Consider the following 11,923-nt stretch of genomic DNA (forward strand, 5'->3'; position numbering starts at 1 on the left):
ATTTTTGGCCCCCGATCGAGTCTCCAAGGTCGCCAAACCTGAAAATATTTTTATTCACACATGCTACATAAATCTCCGTAATTTATAAATTACGCTTATTTACTCACTTATTGGGGATTGAAATTTATGTTGGACTAGATTAGTAGGATCATAATCCCACTTATTGCCTGATTAATTCATAATATAATTATAAATCATAATTACTGACCATTAGACTTATTGGGATATTACTAAAATGTTGTAGATGACGACGTTGACGATGTAATAGATGATGAAGGTGACGAGCTGCTAGTTGATCGATGTCAAGACGATATTATTTCTAAAAAAGATAAGTTTGACAGTGACTATTAGTTTACATATGTTTTAAACATTCTATAATAATTTTGTAAATGGTGAATTTGATGATGTTAATTTTAATTCAAACTAATTATATGTTTTTGTTAATTTACATCCGTACTAATTTAGTCATAGAATTTTACATTTAAAGAGTCATAATGTCAGCCGATATAGCTTCTTATCACGGCGGAGATGGTGGTGATTTAGATCCATCAGATTCTAGTAAGGTACTCTCAACTTGCGAGGCAGCTCCATCGCCCAAAAGAAAAGGTCGTGTTGTTGCTATTAATATACCATTAGAAACTCGAAGGCGGGGAAATCAGGGACCATTGCCACTTACGCTTGATCCTGCAACAGAAAATATTGTTGGCTTGGAGAACCAAGCTCTTATCCGTTAGTTGGGTGTCGAAGTGAGTACATTATTTTCAAGGAACTACTTATATTATGGTGATATACTTTAACATTTTAAGGAACAAGTTGTTTAGAGAATGAAGGTAAACAATTGATGATCAAAATAATTTTTATTTATATATAATCGAACAACCAACTAATAATCAATTTCTTTAGATGTAGTATTATTATGATTTTGATGGCCACCCAAAATTCCAAAAAGTGATGAGGACTCTTTATCATGAGATGTGAAAAAGATATTCAGAAAGAAAAAAAATTAGGCATACTTACTTTTAAAAATATTACGAAGGTAACCCTGCTAATATGGAGGTGGCTATCAATGCTAAGCCTGAGTATGTAATAAGAGAGCATTGGAGAGAAATTATTGATATATTTTTTAGCCCAAAATTTATAGTGTTCAAATCAAAATAAGAATAACAGAAAACAAATCAAGGCAAAAAAATCAATGACACCTCAGCGTCATGAATTTGTAAGTTAATTATCAATTTAATTAATGAAATTATAATTTTTAAGAAAACTAACACTAATAACAATACAAAAGGAGCCAGATTAATATTTCTTCCATACTTGGAGAGATAGTCATACTAGATAAAAGGACAAAGCTTGGGTCAATGACGCTGCTAAAGAAAAATAGGTGACTATGTACGCGGAGTTGGTTACAACTTAGGAAAGAAGGGGGAAAAATTAACATTTGACTGTTCTAGTCAAAGTCAAAGTCAATCTCAAGTAGGGTCTACTCTTTCCCAAGATGTTGGTATTATGGCAGAGATATTTAAAAGATTGCGTGCACTTTCCACCGGGACTCAACACTTCTGATTTGTATGACACGCAATTTGAGAGTTTCCTCCAGCAATATTTACCAACACAACTTGAAAGTAGTGCAACTTATCAAAAGCCGCAACAACAACCGTTTCAACAGACTCAACAGTTCTATCCTAACATACAGGGAAGTTCCTCCCAATTTTCTCTTATTCTGAACATGTTTGGATGCTCCTCCTAGTCTCCTCAATTTTTCTACTCTGATTTGTTTAAAGGATCACAGTCACAGCAGCCGATGTTTGATCAATATGGGAGCTCATCTCAGCAGCCGATGATATTTGGGGGTTCAATGTAGCAACATTCTCCGGATCAAATTTTTCGTCCAAAAAATCCGTATATTTTTCCTAGTAAGTTTCAACAACAATCTCTGAATTTTTCACAACAACAACAATCTCCGACTCTACAACAAGAACCACAAACTCGACAATTTGTTGAGATGTTATCTTTGCAACAGCCATATTACCTTTGACCGCCAATATCGCAAGCTCAGGACAATGCACAAACAACTTATTTAAATTTGAACACTGCCGGTTCATAATTTTTAGATAATGTACTTGATGAAGACAATAATAATTAGTTTTAGTTTTTAATTATGTGTGGACAATAATTATTAGTTTAATCTGTAATTATGTGTACATAATAATTATTAGTTTAATTTTTAATTATGTGTGGAAAATAATTATTTGTTTAAATTTTTAATTATGTGTGGATAAAAATTTTTTATTTAATTAATGTAGTATGTTGAATAATTATTAATTAATTATGTGTGTAATAATTAGTTTAATGTCAATTTATTTTTAATTTAAAATTAAATTATTATTGTTATTAAAATTTTTATTGTTTTTATATATATATTATTAGCAGTAATATAAATTATATATTTTATAAATTTTATAATTAATTATTGTACTAATTTTAAAAACATAATACTAACGGTGACGGGCTGAATAGTGGTGGGACCCTTTGCCATTGGTCTGCTGGTATTAATAATTAATATCGGTGGATGTGTCAGTTTGTTGCTATTGCTGTGCAATACCGACCAAGGATTACCCACAGATCGGTAGGGGTACGACCCCACCGGTAATGACCTATACCAGCGGATTTCGACTTCTTTACTGGCGAACGTCTCCGCCGGTGATGTTGATATTTCTTGTAGTGATTTCTCTCTCTTTTCCTCTCGCTCTCTCTGCCCCTTTCTTTGGTTCTCACCAAACTCCATCACAGAAACCACTATCGAACTTCCGTGACAACCAACCATGACCTTCCTTCTCTCTCTAGTTCTCTCTGTTGCGTGACCAGGACCCACGAACCTCCTTCTCTCTCTGGTTCTATCTAGTGCGTGGTCGATGACCCGCGACCCATAGCCCACAACCACCACCGTTGAACGGATAGACAAACAATATGATTTCTTTATATTTATTGTTTATTGCTTGGTAAAAATTGAGTTTTGGTGAAATATGTATTTTCTGTGATTTTTTTTATATGGTACGATAGGATACGATAGTTGTCAAATGGTGGGTACGATCAGGGGCGGAGCGACATATGGCCTAACAGTGGCTGTGGCCCCCCTGAAATTTTAAAACTTATTATGTGTTATATATAGATAATTATATATAAGATTATGCTATACATAAAAAAAAAAAAAAAAAAAAAAGGGTAAAGAATTGATATTGATTTATGATTATATATAATTTTACTTATATATATTATGTAGGTCCCATAAATATAATAAAATTTAATAATAGTATAATTGTATTATAGTTGTAGTATACTTATTTTTATTTAGACTAGTGTTAATTTAAAAATATATTTTTTTTCAAAGTATATATATTAATTGAATTCTTTAATTAATATTAGTGGAATTAATAAATTACACTATTTTTTAATTAATATATTTTTCGTTTTTTTTACTTGAATTTGCAATAAATATTAATTATTGATAAAATTAAATTGAACTCCAAACACCTTAAACACCGGTTACATTTTAATATTAGTTTAAAAAATTATTTATTTTTTAAAGTATTATAATAATAATAAGAAAAAAAAGAATTATAATATATTTTTCTCAATTGACACACATCCTAAAAATGTTTGGTTACAAAAATTTGTATTTATTGTATGTTGTTTGATATTGGCCCTCCCAATTATAAAATCCTGGCTCCGCCCCTGGGTACGATAGTCCTGTAATTTGGATGTTAGGGATGAAGGCCTGATGGTGGTCTGATGCAGGCCCAATGCCAATCTGCTATTGAAATGTGTAAAAGTTGAAGATGTAGGTTAGAGGTGGTTCGATGGTGGTCCAATGCTACCCATAAATGTAGGATATAGTTTGATGGTGGTCTGATGCCTTTCTGTTTTTGAAATGAGTAAAAGTCAAGGCGTAGGTCCAATGGTAGCCTGATGCACCCATATTTAATGTACAATAACATAAAAAAGGGTAGCATTAGGCCGCTATCGGACCAACATCTGACCCACGTCTTCAACCTTTACTCATTTCAACAACAGAAAGACATCAGGATTGTATCGGACATGGTGTAAAAATTTGTTTTTTTGGTCAAAACATAGATTTGACCAAATTCAATCCTAAATCTAGCATAAACTCACAGATCATAGAGATTCATCATACATTTTAATCCTAAATCAATAAACTCATACATTTTAACTCAAAAATACAATGAAATGAAAAAGAGAGTGCCCAAAATCTTACCTTCGAAATTGCGATGGTGTGTCCATGGTGGTCGTGGATTGTAGAGAGAGTATGAGATTTTGTGATGGTCGTGGGTTGGTAAGAAAGTTTGAGATGTTTGATGTTAGGGGTTGTGTCGGTGGTAGTGCTTTGGTTACAGAAGAGAGGGAGAGAAAGTAGAGAAAGAGAGAGACGGGAGTGTGTTGAAAAATGAGAAAGATAATATAAGAAATAGATAAAAATCGGCCTAGTTGGCCAATATTAATTAGCATTAATTATGGGAAAAAATTAAACTAAAATCGATGGATATTTTATCAAATTTTCCATGCGGATTTAGTGGCCAACATTACTTATATGCATGCATTCGATCAGTCTATTTCTCTACCACTTTCCACGTATTTAAGCTCTTTTGTAATCATACTCTTATAAGTGCCACATATCCTATATTGGTATACAACATTTCAATAATTAAAGTTAAGGGTCCATACAACATCTCTCTTCGCATCTAATTTTTATTATATAAACATATGAAATTCCATATTCTTTATTGATCAAAATATTAGGTCAGTATTGCCTCAAAAAAATATTAGGTAAATATGTTAGATTAAATGTTATTTTTTTTTTTTTATGGCCACTTTAAATTGATTGGTGAGATGTTAATTATCTCTTGGACTTATTTTTACTATTCATTCTTCTAGAAGGTTTTTTTTTTCCTTTTTTTGTAAGGTATTTTTAAAATAAATAGATTTGCTATATTTTTGCAGCTCGATAAAGGAAAAGAAAAATAGAAAATAAAATAAAAAATAATTGATCATTTCCGTCCTCTTGCAGAGTAATTATTTATGTTAATTAAGGAATGTTTTTTTTTTTGGTTAAAAATGTATAGTGTATTATTGTTATTGAATTTTATAAACAATATTGATCACACAGTCAGAAACATTGTGACAATTATTTAAGCAACTTTTTTTAAAAAAAAAAAAAAATTAATAATTTTCTTATAAACTATTTTTATTTTTCACCTTTGCTTTAAAAAGAAATATAAGAATTAAAATTTTGAAAAAAAAAATTAAGTACTTTTAAAATTTATTTAAACAAATTTTTAATCATTATGTGGTTTATAAAAAATATCTCTTTTTATACCACATCAAAAATACATTTATATTAAAAATAATTAATTCAAACTAAACTTTCCTTATTTATCTCAATCGATTGAACAATCTCAACTTATTTCATAGCCCATTTAATATGAAAATGTGAGATATTTTGCAAAATTAATATAAAAACTCAAATTTTGTTAATAATTTTCATTCATTTATATAAGTTGGTGCACTTTTTATATGATAATATTTTTGATATAGTGTAGGAAGATATTTTTTTTTATATATTTTGTTTAAATAAATAGCTAAATTAAACATAAATATTTAAATTTCCCTTTTATTATTCACCATTCGATAAAAATATAATGGTAAAATATTTTTAAAATTAATATTTATAATTAAATTTATTTAATAACCATCAATGTATATTATCCATTGAGAATCGTTCCAATTTTATATATAAAATATGGATATAAAACGACATTTGTTGGTTTAATAGAGAGATTTTTTTTTATTTGTTAGTTTTAACGGAGAGGCTACATGGTACAATTAACTTTTATACTGAGTAAGTTTTACATTTTTACTGTATTTATTTTAACTTTAATTTTTAATTATCTTCAATTGTCACGTGAGTAACATTGAGTTATTTTTCCTCTATGCTACATGTTACCAAATACCAAATTTATTTATCTTTTTCATCATACTTAAAATATAGTGAGATGCTACATAATTTTTTTTTTATATATATAAAATCTAATAATAAAAGTGATAGGTTGTCTTGTCACTTATGACAATTTTTTTATAAAAATTAATTGTGAAAGTGATGGGTGGTCTTGTCACTTGTGATAATTTTTTTAAATTAAAACTAATGATAAAATTCTTACAAAATCTTCTCCTATAAACTCTTTCTAAATAAATGCTCTCTTCCCTCTCATTACTCATCTCCTTTTGTAGTAGGTATAAAAAAAAGTATGTGAATGATGAAGAAGAAGAAGAATTGAGAAAGATAAGAGTTTTGTTCTCTCTCCAACTTACTCTCTAAAATTTAATAATTCCAGCTCTTTCTACTATTCTCTCACAATACCCTTTTCTCTATTATCTTTCTCTTAATCTTTCCTTTTTTTTCCTCTTCTCTCTCCCTCTCTCTCTCTTCTCCCTCTCATCATTCTGGGAAATAAGTAGTTTTCCTATATTCATGTTTTTTAGTTCTTCATGTTAAACATGTTTCTAGTGGATTATTTAGAATTGAATACATATTTCTGTTACTGGTTTATTTTGTTATTGTTTTAAGGTTGTTTTATTATTATTTTATTTCATGTAATTATCACATTTTTTAAATGTTATTCTACAACTTTATTTTTAATAGCAATAGAAAAATAATAAAATTTGTATGTAAGGTATTTACTTCAATATCCTATTCTCAAATATATGTTCAATTTTCCTCTGTTGTTCCATTATTATTTTTTAGTTGTTCTGATTCTTTTCATTTTTGATGCCTTCTCCTGCATGCTCTCTTGTTATTCCCTAGCTCCTCACATTTGTTGTATTTGTTATGTTGTTTCTTTTTTCAGCCAACTTCCATCCTCTCTTTTCTGTCTTCCAAATTTTACCCTTTCAATGGGAGGTAAGACTATTACATCTTTCATATTTTGTGCTACATCCCACTCATTTTGGTGTCCTATTGGATACACTGTTCCTTAATTAGTTGCTAGCTAAATTTTCTTAGTGTAGTAATTTGAACAAATATAATAACTATTAGAATATTTCTAATTAAGGAAATAAAATAATATTATTGATTCTGATAAATGAATATTTTATATTCATTGAATCTGGACAGAATCAATTACGTAATATTCTATATATGGTCAGATTTCTATATTCATTACCTGATTTGATTTCCTGAATTAATTGTCAAAATATTCTGACAATTAATGTGGCACGTATATCGATGGAGTATCTCACCTATAAATATAGGGTCTCGGTCCCCGAGCTCCTCACTCATTCTGTTCATAACAGCAAAATCCATCTAAAGAGAGTTGAGAGAGCGAGGAAGCCCGATTACCCACATCAACCAGTTTTCTTTGCAGATCAAAGCTTATGTGGGACTAAAGCTCAAGAATCAATGGCTGGAGGTATTTCGATCCTTATTCATAGTGTATATATGTTTGATTTAATTTCGCATTTTATACATAAACATATATATTTCAGTTTATACATATAAATGTCTAACAGTTGGTATCAGAGCGGATTATATATCTCTGCCTTGATTTATTTTGAGTTTTATATATATATATATACTTTTACGGGGTTCTTCATTTATAATATAAATTATATATATTTTATATATACACTTTCATATTATATAATCCCGATTATATATATATTCATACTCAATTTATTTTTATATATACATATACATATACATATTCATTCATATATATATTTATATATATACGGTATCTGTATATATGTTTATATATAATACTCAACTAATTTTTTATTTTATTGCATAACATTGATTAGAATATCCCATTCTAATCTATTTATCATGTTTTGTAAGCTATACTCACTTTATTCGAGTATATATATACACACAAAATTCATACTCTTCAGTACATATATATACATATAGCTACGCCTTTATAGATATATATAACTTTGTATGATTACATGATTTTATTATTTACTATGAATTAGAATAATCTAATTTATATGTTTTTCATAATTTCATACGGTAAAGTTATATTATAGGTGTGTATATATATGTACCAATTATCATTGTCGGAACCGTGCGAAAAAAATTTTTCCAGTTTCAAAAAATTTGATATAATTTGTTCATGAATCGTTTCATCACGTTCATATACTGGTATATAATGAATTCGAGCATGATAACATTTTTTGACTGGAATTTATTTTTCGAAATCCTCGTTCGGACCCGTTTTTTCATTGATAATGGAGTCTACATTTTACATGTTTTTGATGTTTGAAATCAACTTGGATCTCTTAATTTATTCATTTAGATCACTTTGGAATTGGTTTCATGAATTTTGGACGTCTAAAAACAGTTTTATGGTCGGGTTTGGGTCGGGTCTACCGTGACCCGCGTGCAGAAAACGGGTCAAATGTGACCCGGCTGGAGGTTGGAGACGACTCCGTACGACGTGTCGTTTTCAGTATAAAGTTTTTGAACAGGAGGTCGTACGACGTGTTGTTTTCTCTTATGTGAAAAACGACATGTCGTTTTTCAGCATGAAGCCTTGAGCCCGACTCCATACGACGTGTCATTTTACACCTATGTGGAAAAACGACGTGTCGTTTTTGGGTGGTAGATTTTCAAAAAAAAAAAAAAATATCCGAATATTCTTTGTTTTGATTCATTTTGGAATTTTATTTTATTTCTTAATTTTGTTAATTTAGTCAATTTATTACATTTGTTTAAAATTTTCCATTTTTATTTTACACATATTTTCATATATGTTATTAAGTAAAAAAAAAAAAATAATTATGGAAAATTTTTAATTTGGTAATTACATGATTTATTTTTACATGTAATTATAATAATTGTGATATTTTAAGAATGTGAATATTTTAATATTCTACAATTAAGTGGGCAATTATTATATTTACCAATTAAGTAATTTATTGATTGAATTAATTGATAATCTGCCATTAAGTACATTCTTTAATTTGCATTTAATTCATTTCATATAATTAATTGTACTAATTTGTATATTTACCTTATTTATACAAATTAATTATTAGTGCAAATATTTAAGATATTATATGGTTATAAATGCATAATTAATTACATATATTATGGAATTAAGCATTTAATTTATTATCATACAATAATTGTATTAATTTGTATTTATTTAGTAAATTTATTTTTAATACAATTAATTTATATTTGTATGATTTAAATGCTATACATAAATTTCTTTTATAGTGCTAGATATATTTAGAAATATTCAAACATTAAGATAGGTTGAATATTTTATATAGCACATTAAGTTTCTTAAAGCTTCATAAAATTATTCATAAAACTTTATAAAATGAATAAAATATGAATAAAACGTAAGTAATTTTGTGGTTTGACATAAGAAAATATGAACCTGGGACAAATGCTCATATCTAGAACGGTTTTTAATGATCTTCGGACGACCACACTAGGAGCACTAATCTCAGTGATTGTCTATTATGTTAATAACGAAATTACTTTTAGGTAGAGCCCAATACATAATGTCTAAGTGAAAATATAATTTTAAATAATTAGGGAGTAGCCACAGCATCCTTAATTATATAAAATTATATATAAATTAAAATTCACCTTAATGGACATAACTTGTAATTAATTATATAGGTATAATAATTTTACCCCACAGGGATTTTATTATATTTGTATAATTAATTAGGATAATATGTTAAATTAAATTCTCTTAATTTACCCCACAGGGAGTTATGGGGATTTAATTTAATAGTGTTATCACAAATTTAATTAAAGATAGATAATAAACCTTCATTTTCCAAAACTAATTGTTTAATTAAATCTATCATAAAGTTCATCTAATTTTATTAAATTTAAAATTTAGCCCACAGGCAATTTTGGATTTAGTAAAATTTTAATCTTCAGTTTATACTTTGGTGTCTAGTGAACCACATAATTTTAAATAATTAGGGAGTAGCCACAGCATCCTTAATTATATAAAATTATATATATTAAGTGGATTAAGATCACATAATGGACATGAATTATGTGAACATAATAATCTTACCCTACAGGGATTTTATTATATTCACATGATTAATATGTTAAATTAAATTCTCTTAATTTATCCCACAGGAAATTATGTAGATTTAATTTAATAATTTTATCATAAAGTATAAAATTTTGAAACATTTATAAATAATTAAGTGTTTCATACCTTTCATTAAGATAGAAATATTAAACTTTAAGTTTTTCATAAATTGTGTAAATCTATCATAATCTACATCTAAATCTAATCTTATTAAATTAAAAATTTAGCCCACAGGCAATTTTTGTTTAATAAGATTTCATATTTAAGCATGTTTATTCATTGGTAAAAACATGATTCATTTAAACCTCAAAACTATATATGTAATTTTATTACATCACTATTCATAAATTTCTTCCATACTAGTAGAAAATTTCTTCCATAACAGTAGAAATTTTCAAAATTTATTCGATAATTTCATCTAGCATATACAGCTTTTTCTTTGTATAATTAAGAAAAATAAATCACACTTTATTATCACCAATAAATTTTAATTTATTGTGTATGAATTCATTCTAATATAGTTAATGTGATTATTAACACATAGTGGATTATTTTAGATTGTTATTCCACATTCATAATTTCTTGCAAGGTTTACAAATAAACCTAAGAAAGTCAGTAACTGTGAGCAAATCTTATCCACAGACAAGATAACTTCTCACATTTAGAAGTTTAAGGAACAAGCAATATAGTAGTGATTTTGTTTTAAAATTGGCAAAGATCTTTATGTTCCAAGATTCTATTGAAACTTGATTTAGACACATTTAGAGGTCTTTACTACAAATGATGTCACTCATAAAGATATGCAAGTTCAATCTGACAATAAGAAATGTGTTATTAATAAGAATTCTTCTACATTATAGCACCAAAAATTATGGAACATATCTCCATAAATAGAATAAATGTTAGTAAATGGTGGGGATCTTCATTACACTTGATTTTACTAACTTTATTTAGAACTTGTGTGAATTTCATTAAGAATATGTATTCCAACAAGTCAAAATCGGTGCATACTAGAATTCTATCATATTAGAAATCATACAAGTCAATTAATTTTGAAGACATGGACTCAAATTTTGCATCTCTTTTTTAACGATTACTCACATAAATAATTTTTCTACAAAAGTATGGATTTATATGTTTCAAAGACATTTAAATCTTAAGTAGAGAAATGGTGCATTTTGCATATTAAGATAGTGAGATCAAATATAAAATGGAGAATACTACATCAAAATTCGTGAGTATGGATAAACTCCCAGTGTATTTGTAAAGTTTCTTTAAAAACATGGGTTCATTGCCCGATACATATGCTTGGTACACCCAAATTATAGTGTGTAACAGATTTAAGAAACTAAGCATTTTTTGGACATGGGGTGGAGCCTACATAGCAAACTCCAATCTTTCCTAAATCTTTGTCTATTGATACTCAACAATGGGGTGTACATATCGAATCGTGTTCTAACTAAAGTTGTTTCTCAAACATATTTTGAGTTGTGATAAGGTTGAAAACCGACTTGATGACATGTACACATTTTATAAATACCCATATATAGTTAGAGTACAATTGTCAAAGAAAAGATCTGGGCCCTAAACCATAAATGAGCATATTTCATTTGAAAAGCTATAAGGTTTAAGGGTTACATATTTTATTATCCATCTCACAACACTAGAATTGTGGAATTAAGAATTGACTTGATCAGTGGGAGTGATCAATCTAGGAACCTAGTTTCCGAGAAAGATCATTCATATTTTCTCAAACTTCCACCTCAAGTGTTAGATTA

General features: G+C 28.0%; 1 long non-coding RNA gene across 1 annotated transcript; it reads right to left on the reverse strand.

Annotated features, from left to right (window-relative positions):
- Nucleotides 1-359: 359 nt before the first annotated feature.
- On the reverse strand, nt 360-4,737 carry LOC133029226 (uncharacterized). The gene is made up of 2 exons (XR_009683376.1): nt 4,274-4,737; nt 360-684 (listed from the first exon to the last, which is right to left on the reverse strand). It is a non-coding gene; the product is annotated as an uncharacterized LOC133029226 (long non-coding RNA).
- Nucleotides 4,738-11,923: the final 7,186 nt, after the last annotated feature.

Source organism: Cannabis sativa, chromosome 7, assembly GCF_029168945.1.
Source record: "Cannabis sativa cultivar Pink pepper isolate KNU-18-1 chromosome 7, ASM2916894v1, whole genome shotgun sequence".
NCBI classification, from domain to species: domain Eukaryota; kingdom Viridiplantae; phylum Streptophyta; class Magnoliopsida; order Rosales; family Cannabaceae; genus Cannabis; species Cannabis sativa.